Raw genomic sequence first — 19,090 nt, forward strand, 5'->3', positions numbered from 1 at the left:
GTATATGACAATAAACTTCAATAAACTTCTTGAATCTTGAAAAGAGAATGAGAAATACTCCTTTCATAAACTGAATCTAGTTCTTGCAGCCCAGTCTCACTTTCAGCTCTTTTGTGTTCTTCTGTTCCTTTGCATACACCCCAGACCTGCCAAAATCTGGTAGTTCTCCACTCCCTAAGGATCTGGGCCCATATTCCTAAAGATTCTCAGCGCAAAGAGTTGCTCCTAGTGGCCAAATTTTACGAAAATTCTTAGAATCATGATGTTTTTTTAGAATTTCCCCTAAAAATAAAGAGTAGATCCTAGTAAAGGTAAAAGCTATTCCTAAAGAATCCTAGCCCTTAAGAGAGCTCCTAAGGTGAGATCTGTTAAGAGCAGGGCAAGAGGACTTTTAAGGGGCTTAGGAGTTCCCTAAGCAGAGGACAAAATGGCCGACAGAAGAGGCAGGAGGAATATTCTGCAAACACTGGATGACAGTGAATTAATTAAATGCTACAGATTGGATTGTGCAGGAATCATGTTTGTGGTTGATCTCATTAGAGATGCACTTCTCCAACCCAACGCCACAATGCAATACCACCCTAAATGAAAGTCACCACAACACTGAGGTATTTGGCAACAGGGAAATGCAGCAATGCAGCAGTGGTGACTTGGGTCTGTCCAGCCTCCTGAGGCCGCTCAGCAGTCACAGACACTGATGAAACCTGAGCCATTTTACCCTCGTTAATACCAAATTGAGTTGAAATGTTGAAAGTTGAAAGTGCAAAAATTACCAGCATGCCAATTAATATGAGCAAATAAATATAACTATCACTATGTGAACACTGTGCAAGTGGGCCTGAGTTTTTTCACACATTTTGTAGGATAATTTAAAAGTATAGCTTACTATTCATTTAACAGATATTTTCTTTTATGTGAAATACTATTTACAATTACACAGTCTTCATAAGATTAGATTCTATGATTAAGTTTATTGATTTTAGGGTCCATCCCTTGCCCATTATTACCAACAGTATATTTGTTTTCTATCTTTTAGGATCAACCAATCACAGCTTTTGAAATGATGACTCATACCTAGCAACACCTCCTCACTAAGACAGGAGTTTCTGTCCATTCCTTGCTCAGAGTTCTCTGAGAGTGTTCTGGAATCACTCCTAAACTAAGACTCCTTGCTAGGAATTTTTAGGTTAAGTTAGGAGCTCTGTGAGAGGATTCTCTGAATCTTTAGAAATACGGGCCCTGGTCTCAGTTTCATATATACTACGGACTAGTTTCCGTGTCCATTTACACTCCTGTCATGGCCAACCATCTATTCCCAGCCTCTCTCTTAGATAATGCATTCACACAGTGGCTTAAAAATGGAGTGTTAAATGTTAATGTGTTGTATAAAGATGACATCTTTATGTTATTTGGTCAGATTAGACAAGAGTTTGCTCTACCAACTAGGGATGAGAATCATTAAGAATTTAACGATTCCGATTCCATTATCGATTTTGCTTACCGATCTAATTCCTTATCGATTCTCTTATCAATTCTCATTGTGTGAGGGAATAAAAGACTACAAACGGGTGTGTTTGCATGAACTGTCTTTTAAATTTCCATCTCTGCACAGAAAATATAACATATACAGTACGTACAAATAATAAGAACAGATGACACCGGGCCCAGTTCAGAGGGGGGTGTGAAAGTGAAACTAAAGGCGCTTTACTAATTCCTCTATTGCCGCATTTCTACTACGTGAAACTAGTTCGACTCGGCTCGGCTTGTCTCCCGTTGTTGTGCACCTCATTTCCTTTCCCTTCTTCCCTTCGGGAACTTGTATTTGAGGAGTTACGATGTTTGTTGCCCACACCAGAACTGGGCCCAGCGTTCACTCTGCTGCTACATTCACAAGCACCGCTAAGTAGCTTATCAAATACGTGACATTCCTGTAAATGATTCACATGCTGTGGACAAATGTTTGAGGATATTGGAGGGATTCCACCCTTTTGAAGACATGGAAGCTTTGCTAGTGTTACAAGTAAGTGGACCTGGTGTCGTCTTTTTAGACCGTTTCTACCTCAACACCATATTGGCTACATTCTGACCAAAACAATGCAGTGTACGTGTGATGTCATCGTGCATGCACAATGAAGGCGGAATCGATAAGCAGAATTGTTAAGCAGGCAGGCAAACGATTCCAAAGAATCGAGCTACTGGGAACCGGTTCTCAAAATGAACCGGTTCTCGATTCCCAGGGACTACCAACTCGAAATTTTTTCAGATACCTACAAGTCAGACATTTTATACAGAATCACTTTAATTAATTTCCTTCTCTACCTCAGACATCATCTCTTGATTCAATCCTAGAAATTCAGCCTGAGATCAGGGGAACCATATCAAAACTGTACATAAATATATTCGACATGGAACGTTCCTCTTTGACAACAATAACAGAAAACTGGGAAAAGGATATGGGCACAAATATTACTGATGATCAGTGGTTAAGCATACTTCAAAGAATCCACTCCACTTCTATTTGTGCAAGGCATAGTCTTATTCAGTTTAAAATTGTACACCGACTTCACATGTCGGAAGTTAAGTTACCCAAAATTTACCCAGGAGTTAATCCTATTTGTGATACATGTAGACAACCACCTGCTACTTTCTTTCACACTTTTTGGTCCTGTTCAAGTCTAACTGCATTCTGGTCTTCAATATTTGAAGCATATTCAACAATTTCAGCTATGACCATTGATCCCTGCCCTTTTATCGGACTTTTTGGCGTACCGTTAGAAGATCTCCCTCTACAAAGGCCACAATTAAATAGTATCGCCTACTCCTCCCTTGTAGCACAGAGACTCATTCTTTCAAACTGGAAGAATGACAAACCCAGCTCCTTTGGCAGATGAATATGTGAGGTCATGTTTTTCCTTAAAATAGAACAGATTAGATACACATTGAAGGGATCAATGGGGAAGTTTAACGTGGTATGGCTTCCTTTTATTTCTTATGAAGAACAGCTGACAATGCACCTCGAGGCCAGTTAATGTGTTCTGTATACAAAGTGATTGGGTAATTACATAGTGTAACTTTTTTTTTTTTTTTGTGGTGTCTTATTCCTCTGTTATATGTATGAGTGTTTGTCTTACTTTTTGTATGTTTGAAAAACTGAAAATGAATAAAAATACAATGATCAAAAAAAAAAAAGAAATACTCCTTTCAACCCTGCACAAGTTTTATGTTATTTATCACAGCAACACAATGCTCGACTTTACATGCAAAAGTTACTGCTGTAGGTCTAAAGGCATCTTGTTTCACTGATATGACATATGTGGTAATTTTGCAGAAGTATTATCATGAAACAGACAGACTGACTAACCCATTAAATGCGTCATAGCATGTATTTTGTCTTTTAGTTCATTAGAGTTGTGAAACCACCACTGAAAGAACAGGTTGAATGGTTGAGAAGCATGTCTCAGCTACAGTCTTTGTACAATATACAGGGGTTGGACAAAATAATGGAAACACCTTCACCTCAAGATGATAATGCCCCAATCCATACAGCTAGAATTGTTAAAGAATGGCATGAGGAACATTCTAATGAAGTTGAGCCTCTCGTATGGCCGGCACAGTCCCCAGACCTCAACATTATTGAGCATTTATGGTCAGTTTTAGAGATTCAAGTAAGATGTCGATTTCCACCGCCATCGTCTCTAAAAGAGTTGGAGGGTATTCTAACTGAAGAATGGCTTAAAATTCCTTTGGAAACAATTCACAAGTTGTATGAATCAATACCTTGGAGAATTGAGGCTGTAATTGCCGCAAAAGGCGGACCTACACCATATTAAATTATATTGTGTTGATTTTTTAAGGTGTTTCCATTATTTTGTCCAACCCCTGTAGGTCTAAGGTCTTAAGGCCTCTGGTTTCAGGGTTTTAGACATATGGCAGAGTAAATCTCATATTTCCTGTTATTAAATCATTGCTAGGTAAATCACTTTGCAAATATTCAAATACATCCCAATGGAACGACGTGAACTACAGCAAAGCAACCGGAAGAAGAAATGTACTTCAGAAAATGCGTATGTGATATATAACATACCACATATTACATCCAAATACAAAAATCCTACAAGTATTATTCAAGTTTACCCATCAAAACAATGACAACAGATAATAAAAATGAGAACGAAAATGACGAAAAACAACTAAAAACCAACAGGAAAAAGGCTGAACTGAAACAAGATCTTATTAATTGAAAATAATTATGATCTTGCTTGACAGTCTTGGACACGTTCTTAATATGTACATTAAATTTTTAACCCATAAAGACCCAAACAGCCACTGGCAATCAGAACCATCTACTGATCTAAACTGATTAATACCTGTTGATCCACCAATTCTATCAATACATGTAAATAATTGGTGTAAAATGCAGTTTGTCATCTTGTCATGGTCATCAGATATGACCCATTTGGATGTTCAGAGGCTCCATAATAAACATGGAAACACCGTCATCTTCTACAGCATTAATTCACCAGTAAAACCCATGGAGTTGGATCAATGACAGTGGATGGAGACAGTTGTTTTTACATTCAATTAACCCTCCGGTATCTGGGTGCGCTTTTTAGGCACACTTTGCACTTTGTGTTAAAAAACTTCCTATTATTTTTCACAATTTAAATAAGGTTAGAATTCAAAAGTTGTTCATTTTTGCATGATCTTTAAAATTCTGGCCACCAACTAAAATTTGCACATTGTAAACAAAAGAAAATTACAAGACTAGCATCTGTCTCCCATGTGTGCCTAAAACGCACTGTTTCTTCCATTATAACCACTGTTTTTGATCTGAAAGCCATTAAAGCATAAATCCTGCTTTTACTGATATCTGGTCTTCATTTGAGAGGTGAGGGTCTAAATTAATTTAGTACCGTTGGTATTGTTGCTGTTAATCATTGACATATGCCAGACGGCAAAAATCAAATAGTATGTGATCCAATTTTTATGTAGTATTTTGAAAAAAAATAATTTTTTGTGTTTTTTGCATCAAAAGATGTAGTGACATCATGATGAAAAGAGATCGTTTAAAGGGTTAAAAAAAAATCTAAAATAAATGATTATTTAATATGTATGATTAGGGCTGACCTTGATTTACAAAAATAAAATCAAATTAGAGCAGAAAAATAAATCAATATACAATATTCAATAGTTTGATTTATAGGTGTGCATTTTTGGCACACTTGGTGACAGATGCTAGTATTTTTGAACATTTGACCTAGCGCCAAAAATAATAATGCAAATTAACCGATGTTGGAGTCAATCACTGACATATGCCAGGCTACAAAAATCAAATATGTGGTCCACTTTTTATGTAGAATATTGAAAAAATTTTTTTTTTTGTGTGTTTTTTGCATCCAAAAAAATGGTTTGTTTACATTACAAACACGGCATTTAAAGGGTTAAAAAATGTGACAGTTATTGAGTATTTGGTATTTTTATTTACGGCTCAAATTGGTGAAATAGAAAAAAGTGTAAAAGAATTAAAAACAAACTGTATGAAAAAATGTTTGACATTACTGCACAAGTGTGCCAAAAACGCACACTTGGTGCTTAGTAAGGGCCTTGCTGGACGGGATACCGGAGGGTTAATGATATATTTTGTTGAAAAAGTCACTTTTTCTTCAGTTTTCCTCTATTTTGATGCAATAACCTTTGGATTTAATCAGAGTTTGTCTGAACATCTACATGATCCGAGAATTAAATATAGGAAAATCCATGATTTACACAGAAAAATGCAAAACACAGAAGATAATATTATCATAAATGGTGATAAATTACTTAAAAAATGTTAAATATAAAGAAAAACTAATTTGGGAAATACCATAAATGTAGCACTGGGTCTTTATGGATTAGTCCAGGACAACGTCTAAATATCTGAGGTCATTTGCCTTCTATTTTTGCAGTTAATGTGCTGTAATTAAGTATGTTTAAGGGTCAAAACACAGTAATGGTGTCCTGGGTGTCAGAAAATTTTTTGTTTCATTGAAATTTAAAATTCTTACATCATTGTAGAAAACAACTTGAATTTTCAGATAATGTAAGTTTCATTAATACACACCCAGTACTTTTTCTGTGAGACACTGGGAAACATAAGGGGAAAAAAATTGCCTCTCTGACAGGACACATGGTCATATTGGCCTAGGTCAAAAAATTAGGTTATTTTTTTTTTTTATGTTTTTATTGTTCAAATATGTTAAACTAACTAAAAGTAATAGTTTAACATAGAAAATTGCCACCTAACACTAATATTGTGGAAAAATTATTTAGTACTGAAGGTGGTGTGTCCCATCAGAGATATTTGACTTTGAAAAGTTTTCATATTTTCCACAACTGTAAAGTTGTATCAATAAAACTTGTAATCCTCTTTTTACTAATGATATGCAATAATTAAAACTACAAGTTACAAAATCAAAGTTATTTACAGGGAAATATGGCCACATTTCTATTATTATCTCTGAAGGGACATTTTCTGACAAATCTGAATGACGAGGTTGTCTTCTTCAATTAAGTTGCTTTTAAGTGTTCTGATGTGTTATATTTCATTTTTATTGTATCCAGGGTTCTCGCTAGCGTCATTGAACGTCGGGGCCCCCGACGCTGTCCCTGGGGGGGCCCCGACACTGAGATTTGTGACCCGCGACGCTGTCTTTCAACCAGCGTAGCGGTGTTGTTTTGTGTTTGTGTGTGATCTTCCAGCGTAATGATAACGAGATTTGAATTTGAAAAAATATATTCCTTTGTCTTGGTGCAAAGCACTGCAGACAGGAAATAAGAACAATATAATCAACACCCCTTTGCGTGTCCGGCAACATCACTTGCCTTATGCTCATTAGCTGACAATAAGACTTCAATCAATTTATCTTATTTAAACAGACCGATCACCTGTGGAAAATTATATCTAAAATTTAGCCTGTGCATGCATGTAGTGTGAGTGCTGCTCTGATTATCCCTAATTTCATTCTCAGTATCAATTTGTGTCGAGTTCCCGTATGGAGTAATTCCCATCAATAACTACCATTCACTAATTGAAAAAAAAAAACAGTTTTTGTTTTTAATCATTGTTGTAACAGAGACAAAAACTTGGCTTCATTCCTCAAAATTTGCCCCTCAAAATGCAGGAAATAGTGTTTCAGAGAGTTCTAAATTTCAAAATTTTACGAGGGAGGATGCCCCCAGACCCCCCTACAAAACTTGCACCCGTATGCTGTGAAAAAATCCTAGTGAGAACCCTGTTATCCACATGGACACTTTAAGAACTGTTAATGATGATGAGCTATGTTGACTGTCAGTGTTTAGGTGTGCTATGCTCTGCGACGCCAGAGCGAGATCATATCTGCACATCGCAACAATGAACCAGCATGTGTGTGGTTCAGGACAGAGGCTGAAGGAGACCTGCATTTTTGTTCCTATGATGTGGTGTCTGACGACCTTCACTACAACAAACACTCTGTCTAGACATGCAACAGGGCCATTCTCCAAGACCTCCAGCAGCACCTCCACCAAATCAGCCAGGTTCACTTCTGGTCTGACAGAGCAACTACCCAATTTAAAAGTCTGTTCAACTGCCTGAACATGGTCCATCATCAAAGAGACTTTGGCATAGAAGCTCAGTGGAACTTCTTTGCCACCGCCCATGGCAAAGGGCCTCTAGATGGGATTGGAGGAGAGATGAAGCACCAGGTCTGGAAAGCAGTTCTCCAGACCCGGCCCCTTCTAATTTCTATGAGTTTGGCAAGAACTGTGTCCCAGTGTCAATGTCGTCTACCTGTCTGCAGCAGATACTGTGGCAGCCACTGTGCCCATCAGCAGTCACTGGGAAGACTGTCCACTAGGGTGGTCCAAAAATTTTTTTAAGATTCTCTGGATTAGAACCCTGCATTTGGTTCCATATCTGGCCAAATTACTTCGGTCCAAATTTTATGCAAATGAATTAATATTTAGAGGTTGCACAAGACACGTGCAGATTGCTCTATATCACAGGTGTCAAACATGCGGCCCGGGGGACAAATCCAGTCCACCAAAGGGTCCAGTCCGGCCCTTGGGATGAATTTGTGAAATGCAAAAATTACACTGAAGATATTAACAATCCTTTTAGTTCAGGTTCCACATTCAGACCAATTCAATCTCAAGTGGGCACGACCAGTAAAATACTATCATAATAACATATAAATAATGACAACTCCAAATTTTTCTCTTTGTAAATGTTAATATTTTCATATATTTACACTAAAACAAAGTATAATTTCACAAAAAATGTGAATAACCTGAACAAATAGGAACAGCCTGAAATGTCTTAAGTTTTTTTTTTGTTAACAAGATTCTGCCTGTTATTTAATGTTTTCTGCGATTGTAGATCCACTGTGATCTGTAAGTTATAATGTACATGTAAACTGAGGCAGAATATTGTTAAAATTACACTTTATTTTTTCAGTTTGTTCATGTTATTCACATCTTTTGAAAGGATAGTTTGTAGATGTAAACCTTTTCATAATGTAAATTTACTTTTTTCGCTGGAGAAAAGTTTAGAGTTGACATTATTTATATATTATTACGTTATTATTTTACTGGTTCAGCCCACTGCAGATCAAATTTAGCTGAATGTGGCCCCTGAACTCAAATGACTTTGACACCTCTGCTCTATATACTATAACATAACTAGCCAAATGAATAGGCATATTAGAATAATTTGTAATTTTATTCTCAAAATCAAACTGCAGCTCGCATAAAAATGTTACTTAGGAAGTCCAGCAACCACTGTTACTTTATTAAAATTACAAAAAATGTTCATGTGTTCTTTGACAACTTGGAGCCAGTACTGTTTCTGATATTTATTTTTTGTTCAGCTACAGTTGAAGTCTTGAATAAGCTCCACCGCTCTTTCACAAATATCACTGACAACTTTTCTGGAATTCCCAATTTGATCAGCCTTCTGAAAGTCTGCATCATCAGCCCAGTCTTCTGGAGGAATTCTTAAGAATATTTGTGGCAGATCCAAAGTTTCCAACAAACACATGGTGCTGGTGGTGACAAAATCACTGATCTGCTTCCCTTCATAATCTGCTTGATTAAGGGCATCCCAACACTTTAGTGGACCCTCTGAACCTTCATTTTCCATCATGTTGTGAACCATCAGCTGCTTCTGCTCTTGTGTCACACTGGAGTCGAAGAATGCCAGGACAACCAGTTCTTCACTCAAGTGCCAAAGATGTCGGCTGAGAGCTGTTAAGCCTGCTTTCTTGACAACTGAATTTTCATTCTGTGACAGCTTTTTAAGGAATGCCAAATCATTTGCAGGGGCTTTCGCTGGTGATGGGGCTTCAAATCATGCTCTGATGTAGAGGCTTTGTGCAACCTCTAAAACATCTCCTTTTTCTTCCAAATTTTTTCCTAAATCATCTTTTGAATGCCAAAACCTAATGCAGGGTTCTAATTGAGGTTATCTGAAACTTTATTTTTTACCATGATTGTTGGACCACCCTACTGTCCACCATTTCCAGGGATTCAACACTTCCACCAGATTCAGCCCCAGCCCCGTGGACATGTTCTGGTGCCAACTAATTCCCAGTGCCAGCAACCCTCTGCAGATGCTAAACTAGTACAGATGACTGAGGAGTATGATCTGCCTGCAAGGCCACACAATGACACCATCCCTCCAGACACAGAACTTCCCCGGGGAAACTCTGCTATTGCTGAGTTTGCTGCCAGGAAGGGAGTGAAGCAATTCCTAGTTCAAGGCTAAAGATGAAGAAGTGGAAGTCAGCCTCCTACGTACTAAAGGTTTTGACAAAAGACTCTGTGTTCCCAGCCACGGAAGACAAAGCCTGGATTCCCATATAAGATGAGAAAGAAGTCCTAGAGCAGGGGTGTCAAACTCATTTTAGCTCAGGGGCCACATTCAGCCCAATGTGATCTAACATGGGCCAGGACAGTGAAAAAATAACAGTGAAAAAAGTCAAATTACATTATGAAAATGTTTAAATCTCCAAACTTTCCTTAAAAACATGAATAACATGAACAACCTGAAATGTCTTAAGAAAAATAAGTGTAATTTTAACACCTCAGTTTATCATTCATACATGTGCATTACAACTTTCAGATCATAGTGGATCTGAAAACATTTAGTAACAGGCACAATGTTGACTTTTCAGATTTGTTCAGATTAGTCACATTTTTTTGTGAAAGGACAGTTTTATAATGTTAATATAATGTAACTTAATTTCTTTTTATACTAAAATAACGTGGAAAAATTCGGAGTTGTGATTATTTATTGGTCATTATGTTATTATTTTAATGGTCTGACCCACTTGACCTGAACTAAAATGATTTTGACCCCCTTAATATTTATTATAAAATCCATTTCCAATCCATTTTTATTTCTAAAGCACAAATTTAAACAAACACAAAGATTTCAAAAGTGCTGTACAGTAAAATAAATGCAATAAAACATAATGAAAAGATACAATACTAAGATAAAAACACAATGAAACGTATTATCTTCTTATATGTTTTTAATTTATTCTTATTATATTCATTAGCTTCTTGATATCTATTTTTTTTTAATTTATTCTTATTATATTTCTCATCTTCTTTATTTTCTTGTAATTCTTGCATTTTACAAACTCATCAGAGGGGAGATTGGACCCTTTGGCGGGCCGGTTTTGGCCCACGAGCCTTATGTTTGACACCTGTGTCCTAGAGAAATAGACACTTGTGGACATGACATGTTCCCCTCACCAGTTCATGTTACTGGTTGAAATCCCTAATGTAGAGAAGCTATGGCTTCTAGGACTAAGGAAAAAAGACATTTTTACATAAGTAATAGAATGTCTATCATGGACAATGTTCATTAATACTGCGTACTAGTAGTAGTAATGGATAGTGGATTGCACAAAAATTATATTGTGCCTTATCGATGTGTCATAATTATTCAAATATTCTCAACACAATAGATCTGGTGATATTTTGTAAATACAGAAATAATATTTTAAAGTACTCATGCAAATACATTTCATTAGATACAACAGGGTGTCTTTTTTTTTTTTTTTTTTTTTTAAACCCCTGTTGTCATATTTTTAAATAGTGGTCAAAAGTGTCGCGTCAGAGATGTCCTGTCAGAGATAATGACTTTTTACACTCAACAGTCCATACAGCCAAAGGAAGTACAAAAACCTGGTCTATTTATGCTTTAATTACTTCTTAAGATTTATACTTTGCAACATGAATTGCACAGGTATAGATTAAATGAAATTCCAAAGAGAAATTTCCGTTGGAGTTTTAGCCTAAAATACCAGGGGCCAAAAATGTCCCGTCAGAGAGCAAACTTTAACTGATTGCCATTTCAACATTTTTTTCAATATAAAGTATCTTTTGTTTTGGATAATTTCTTATGGTCCAACTAAAGCAAAAATGAATTTAAAAGTAAAAATGTGGGTCATTTAGCAACACTAACCTGTCAAATTGTCTCTAAAATGTCCCGTCAGAGAGAATTTGAATACATAGAGGTAGGCTTGTATTCTCCATGGATGTTTTTATCATCAAATTCACACATCTTTCTTTTTAAATGACTAATTTTCTCATTCAGTTACAAGCACCTTGTTATAGCCACCAACACCAGCCTGCCTAAATTCAAAATATTCTTATCTATCACTGGTGATTATTGGAGTTACAGTAAATTTCATGGGTTCACAAAACACCAAAAGTACAGCCGCAATTATTCATCAACCATGTCCTCAGACCCAAACTACAGAATATGTAAATTTACTCTTAAAACACTGTAAAAGCACATAATCTACAGGAAAAAGCACAAAAACACACACCTATTAATGACTCCAAGTCTCAGCGGCATGAACAAACGCTACACTGACACCAGCAAAGTGCTTTATCGTTACCTAAAAATGGTTAAACTCTGAATCTAACCCACCTCTTTGATGACTTTTTAAATATCCGTCACCTTTCACTTTATTAAGTTTGTCAGTTTCTGCCTCTTGAAACTGATCCGGATGACTTTATCTTCCTTCTCCTGTGCCACTGAGGAGCTGAGCTGAAATTCCACAGGGTCGCCGTGGAGTCAGGATGGCCTTAAACTACCCACCAACAGCCCATTCCATTCTTCTCTCTCCCACTTTCCCACTCCCTGTTTCGTTTGCCTCTGTTTTCCCTTCGTTTCTCTGTTACTATGGATACTCTACCACTGTGGATCTGACTAAACTGACGTGGAGAGCATTCAGTCGCTGCATTCTGTCATGGTTTGGGAGGGTGTGACCGGATAGAGTTGGCTTTGTGTTTATGTGATCAAAAACAAGACACCTCTGAGACAAAACCATCTCTGTATGTAAGACATTAAAATATTCTGGCACAGTAAATGTCCTAAAGTAAATTCATGATACTATACTTACGAGCTAAATTAGTAGCGTTGTTACTATTCTGTTGTCATATTTAATGTCCTTAAAACCCAATCACCACGTTTCTTTCTTTTTAATTTTTGAAAGTTAAATCTGATAAATGGATAAATTTATCATAAATCTGATACATTTTTCTGTGAACAGGTTAATTATTCAGGTAACATTTATTGGAATAAGCTTGTGATATTGAAGAATGAGGAACTCAGCCAGTGGACAGTTGCCCCTTCCCTAACCCTTACCCCCTGATGCACACACTCCATCCTCCATCTTTGACCACCGTATTGTAGAGCCTTGCAACCCCCCCACACACACACACCAGCTGCCCCCCTAACTTTTGTTCTAAAAACTATATTAAAACAACCACAAAACAAAACAACCAAATGTCAAATACTGAAAAAAACTCCAGCAGAGGAAAAAAAGAGGACATTAAAAGCACTACACTGTAAAAAAATAAATAAATAAATAAAAAATCTGTAATTTTACAGAATTTTCACTGTTTATTTTACAGATTTTTCCTGCATTCTTAAGCTACAGGAAAATATCAATGAAATGACAAAAACAGACTGTGATTTTACATGTCAAATGTAAAATAACATGAAAAAACTGTAACTGAATAACCAAAAAATGTCTATTTTTTAAAAGAATTTTTTTCTTTTTTCACAGAAAAATACAATTAAAATGCATTTGCAAATGTATCATAATTTCTCAAATATTTCTTTTCTACTTATGAGATTAAACTGTTAATTTAAAGTTTAATACTGTAAAAAAAAATTATAAAATGACATAAAATTACTGATAATTAACCCTAAAAGAAGTATTTGTTCTGTAAGTTTAACCAGACTTGTTTGTTAATTGACAAATATCTTGTGTAATTATGGGAGGTTTCACAACAAAAATGTTGAATAAATGTGTTTTTGTGAATGTATAACACGTATAAGCACTGAAAAACTGTCCAAATACAGTTTTTATCAGGGAATTGTACAACTTAGTCTCATTGAAAATTATTCATACATATTTATAGGTAATTTGATTGTTTTAATACATGAAAATATTCTTTATTAAACATTAAAAAGTTAAAAAGAAAAAAAAAAGCAAAATCTCATGTAAAGTTAGGGCAAAAAAACTGTAATTTAATTATGGGAAATTACCAGACTTTTATGAGATGGTTATTTTCCATTATTTTACAGTATTTTTTCGGCACCCCTGCTGCCAGAATAATAAGTTGTTTTTTTTTACGTTTTTTTTTACAGTGTGCTCAAACCATTACTGGACACAAACAAGATCAATAATGACACATATAATCACCTGGTTCTCACTGCTAGTATAACACCCCGCATATATGGCACCCCCAAAATCCACAAACCAGGCACCCCACTACGACCCACCGTAGACAGTATAGGATCAAAAACATACAATCTGTCCAAAACATTTGTGGAAATAATCAAACTTCTCCTCGGACTCACAGACCAACACTGCAAAAACACAAAACAAATAACTCAAGACTTAAAAGACATGACACTACAGACAGACGAAATACTGGTATCACATGATGTCATATCATTGTCCGCTAAGACTCCGGTACAAGTCACATTACACATAGTAGGGAACAGACTCAGACAAGACCGGACACTATATCGACGCACAGCACTCACAGCAGATGACATCATACAGTTACTACATTTCGTCGCCACATCCACCTATTTCCAATTCAAAGGAACCATTTACAAGCAGAAAGAGGGCTTTGCCATGGGGGATCCACTATCAACCATCATGAGTGGGTTCTTCATGGAGGACCTAGAGACCAGGGCCGTACAGACAGCACCGACACAATGCAACATTAGTTTCTGGAAACAATATGTAGACGACATTCTGGAAAAAATAGGTAAAGGACAGACAGCCACACTCACGAAACACCTGAACCAAATGGACCACACAGGAAACATCAAATTTACACACGAAGAAGAAATAAACAAATTCATATATCATTTCTGGACATGAAAATTACGCACAAGGATGATGGCAGCATCAGCATCAAAATATACAGGAAACCCACTCACACCGATCAATATTTGTTATGGACTTCAGAACACCCACGCACAAACTATCAGTAATCAGAACATTATATGACCGGGCCACAATAGTGACAGACACACAGGACAGAGAAGAAGAGGAGCAACACATAAAAACAGCACTGATGATGAACTGCCACTATCCACGATGGGCCATAGAAAAAATAAGAAAACAGGTCAATCTCAAAGGAACAGGCAAAACAAAAAAGAACACACAGAAAACCAAAAACACCAGCATGGTCATACCTTCATACATCAGAGGCACCACAGAACGGATCCAAAGAGCAATGAGAAAATATCACATCAACGCCCCAGTTAAACCACATATCACACTGAGAAAACTACTGGTCCACCCAAAAGACAAAATACCCACAGAAAATAAACACGTCATCTATGAAATACCATGCCTGTCATGTAATAAGACCTACATTGGAGAAACAGGAAGAACACTGGGCACAAGGAAAAATGAGCACAGAAAAAAATGTGAAAAAGAGACAGCAGCAAGACACACCCGCAAAACCAAAGAAAAGGCAGAACAACAGAACAGGAAACCAGCTATAATGGATCACTGCAAAAGACAAAACCATATTATAGACTGAGAAGAAGCCACGGTCATCCGCTCTGAAACCAACAAATACCACCGATGGATCAGGGAGGCCACAGAGATCAGAAAACGAGCCCCGAGGACCACGAACAGGGAGGAGGGATCCTACACCTTATCCCACATCTGGGACGCGGTCTTCTGTGGGATGCCAGGCAGTAGGGGGGCGATGCCTGGCAAACCAGGATAAAACAGCTGACAATGACACGTCACAGAAACAACAAATGACCCTTCTGAGGAAGGCTATAGGTTGTAGCCGAAACATGTCAAAGTAAAAGAATCAACTCTTTTTCCCTCTGTCTGACAAATAAGAAAAGGAAATCTGTACAAGTTCTGGTAGACAGTATGAACCTATTTGGACTATACTAAAACAAATTAACACTTAAACCTCTCAAAGTATTAAAATACCAAAAGCTCTACCTTGCCACTTACACAGTTTAAAATGACAAAACAGAGGATTATATACATGGTTTCTGGCATTGCACCCCTGTAAAAAATTCTGGCAAGAGATATGTGATGAACTATCCTCCATACTGTTCCAATTTGCACTACCCTCGGTCTGTTGGTGACCTTTCAAATATTAACATCAAAGATAACAATCTACCTCTACTCCTCACCGCCTTAGGCATCACCAAGAAAACTATCCATCTGAACTGGAAGGGTGAGTTGGAGTATGTCCCACTTCTCCTGTTGGACCAGTTTTCTATGTAAAGAATGTCTGCCACTTGAAAAAAACAACTGGCTACCTTTGAATCAATTTGGGGTGAGGGGGTGGAGCCTATGCCCTCCAGCCTGGGTTGGGGCTTGTCCTAGGGCAGGGGTGTGCTTCTGGGTGGGCCTCAGCGCATGGTGTGGGTCTTGCTCGCACACTTGGGGGGCCTGGCCCTGAGCACCCTCTGGCTCCTTGCTTGGTGGCTGGTGTGGCTGGCTTGGGGCCCCCCTGTGTGTCCCCTGGGTCAGTGAGTTGCCCGGGGTCAGGGCTTGGGGTGGGTTGGGCGTACTTCTGTTTCTGCTTGCGCTGTCAGTTGACTGGGTTAAACTGTCTCTCTCCAAGGGGGAGGGGGCATTTCTCCTCGCAGGCCTTGTCTTTGCGATACCCATTTGCCTGGGCGATCATCATTCCTTCTCTTGCTGCTTGTGTGGGGCCCTGTGGTGTTTGTAAGTTGCCTGTGTTGACAGAGCAGGGAGAGTGAGCACTGTCAGCTGGGTGCAGGGGGCGGGGCGGACTGTATGATTGTGTCAGTCAAACTCTGACAGAGAATAACACAAACTACCGGTATATGAAACAGGGACACATGGAGGGAAGGGAGGAAACAGTGAGTCGTATTATGACCAAGAAAAGGAACTGCAGCTACAACAAGAAATGCACTCGGAGAGCGCAGACCTCCAACAAGACAGATGTGCCCCCCCCACCCCCCACCCCCGATCACCACCAAAATTTTATGATTTCTTCCTTGTGCCAGTATCAACATTTCCTGAAAACTTCATGAAAATCCATCCATAACTTTTTGAGTTATCTTGCTAACAAACAAACAAATATGCATGCACGCAAACACACAAAGCAAAGCGATCACAATACCTCCTGGCAGAGGTAATAAAGACTGGGAGACCGTTTATCCTTGGCTGAAATCTGAGGCTTTGGTTCACCATAGTAACATAATGCACAATTAATCAAAGCTTTTAAGCTTATAATTTTGTTTGTTATAAGTTTGTGTTCCCTCCAGACCAGTTTTGATAATTATTCTTGTTTTACTGGTTTTGTTGTTTCAGGTAGTGCCTACTTCTATACCCAGTGGTGCTTTTACTACCTCACTGTGGCATTTTCAGTAAATACAGATGCATTTCAAATGTATTTATCATGTGCAGTTAATGTGATTCTGAGCTGAGTGAGATGGGTTTTTATTGCAGCTAATGTTTTGTTCGGATAATCAGTCACTTACTACATGTCGTCTACTTCAGTTCTATTTGAATATATGGTTCAGTATATGGTTTCTACTACAGCAAACACTTGAATGTTGTGGTGTTTGGACTGGAGTTGTGCAGGGGCTGTGTTGTTTCTATCTATTGACCCTTTGCAACAACATCATAGTTATCATGTGACTAGGGGTGCAGTGCCATGGTGGACGGCAAAAGCCACACAGCAAACAAATGAATGAGTGACGGATTATGGCTACCAGCACTGAAAATAATGTTTTGGGGTTGTCCTGTGAAAGTGACTCACCTTACTGGACGGCACAAGAACACTATTTGGAGAAGCTAGTGATAGCAGGGCTAGCTACTGACCCATACCTTCTCCCTCCTGATGTGTTTATGGATCTAGCAAAATCCTCCAGTCTACCAGAGTTTAAAGCACATGATCTGTACCATTATGTTCTAAATGGTGTGTCCCATACACAGGTGCTGATCTAAAAGCGTACAAAAGGCTGAATGCTTACCAGTTCGTAGTCTCAGGTTAGATTACCGAGTTGGTGTACTGTGCTCACGGCAGAGGAATGTATCTCATAATGGTAAAGGAATGATACAGCTAACATTAGCTAGCTAGCTGTGTATGTTTTTAACATGTTTCCCCCAACATGCCATCAAAACTCAAATAGACTGTAACCAAAAGCAGCTCTAATTCACTAACATTGTGTAATAATGTTAGTGGCTGTCATAAGTAACCTTCAATATTAACTCAGTTGTTGAAGTGGCTGCCTTTCTACTATCTACACACAGTCCCAGATAGCAAATATTTTGGCAGTATTATGGGATACATTTGGCATTTTTGGCTTTCTTTTGGCATTATGAAAACCTTTAGGCTTAACTATGGTATGATTAAGGTTAACCATAATAGATATGGAGGCACCAGCAATATATGGCAGAGTTATGGCATATGTGTGGTTAACCAAAAGACTGGGCAAAGAGCGGGATCAACTATAGGGATGGTATGGCAAGCCAGAAGATTGACAAAAGAGCGGCAACATCTTATTCCATATATGGATGTTTTTTGGTTGTGTTTTGGCATATTTCTGTAAAGCCAAAATACTGCGCAAAGAGCAGGAATATTCTACCCAGAAGAAAACCCCACTTCATTTTAAAAGCATGATCAACACAAATTTTGGGTGAATTTTGACCTCCTTTTGGCCTCTCTTTGGGTCAGTTTGAGCTACTTTTTGGCTGGATTATGGGGATTTGGGGCTTTTCTGGGACAATTATGGCCATATTTTGGAAGTCCGCAATTAGTTTTGGGTGAATTTTGGCTTCCTTCTGGTTTGATTTTGGCTTGCCTATTTTGGGCCATTTAGGGCCCATACATCCACCCAGAACTTTGCCAAAATGGCATGCCAGTTTTGGGCCAGATTTAAGCCATAACGATTTTGCTATCTTGGGTAATATGTACAGTTCCACCACTAGAACATATGGCACAGCATAATGACAATAACAGTATGACATATAACATAGTGTAGCTGGTAAAAAAAAAAAAAAAAGGCAGCAACCACAACAACAGAGCTGTGTATGTTTTTAACATGTTTCCCCCAGCATGCCATCAAAACTCAAATAGACTGTAACCAAAAGCAGCTCTAATTAACTAACATTGCGTAATAATGTTAGTGGCTGTCATAAGTAGCCTACAATATTAACACTGTTGTTGAAGTGGCTGCCTTTCTACCATCTACACACAGTAATATGTACATTTACACCACTATAACATATAGCACAGCATAATGACAATAACAGTAGGACATATAACATAGTGTAGCTAGTAAAAAAAAAGGCCGCCACTACAACAGAGTTAATATTGAAGGCTACTTATGACAGCCACTGGAACATAGTAATTAACCCAGTCTAGCCATCTAGCTAGCATTTGGTGGAGCTAATATGCTATGGACAAAAACAGAGTCTGCTCTATCTGTAATATCAGGTCCATCATATCCAGGATCTGTCTGGAACCCAGCTGAAACCATGGGTGTCTGTGAAGAAGGATGGAACTGTTGTGT

At 37.9% G+C, this 19,090-nt stretch overlaps 1 protein-coding gene across 1 annotated transcript in view; it reads right to left on the reverse strand.

Annotated features, from left to right (window-relative positions):
- The window catches only part of LOC115412897 (uncharacterized protein C21orf62 homolog), a 49,954-nt gene extending 37,906 nt beyond the window's left edge, over positions 1–12,048 (reverse strand). Inside the window, exon 1 of the mRNA XM_030125567.1 lies at positions 11,963–12,048. The gene's annotated coding sequence lies outside the window, so the exon portion shown is untranslated. The remainder of the gene's footprint in view (positions 1–11,962) is intronic.
- Positions 12,049–19,090: the final 7,042 nt, after the last annotated feature.

The sequence above is a fragment of the Sphaeramia orbicularis genome, chromosome 21 (genome assembly GCF_902148855.1).
Source record: "Sphaeramia orbicularis chromosome 21, fSphaOr1.1, whole genome shotgun sequence".
NCBI lineage: Eukaryota > Metazoa > Chordata > Actinopteri > Kurtiformes > Apogonidae > Sphaeramia > Sphaeramia orbicularis.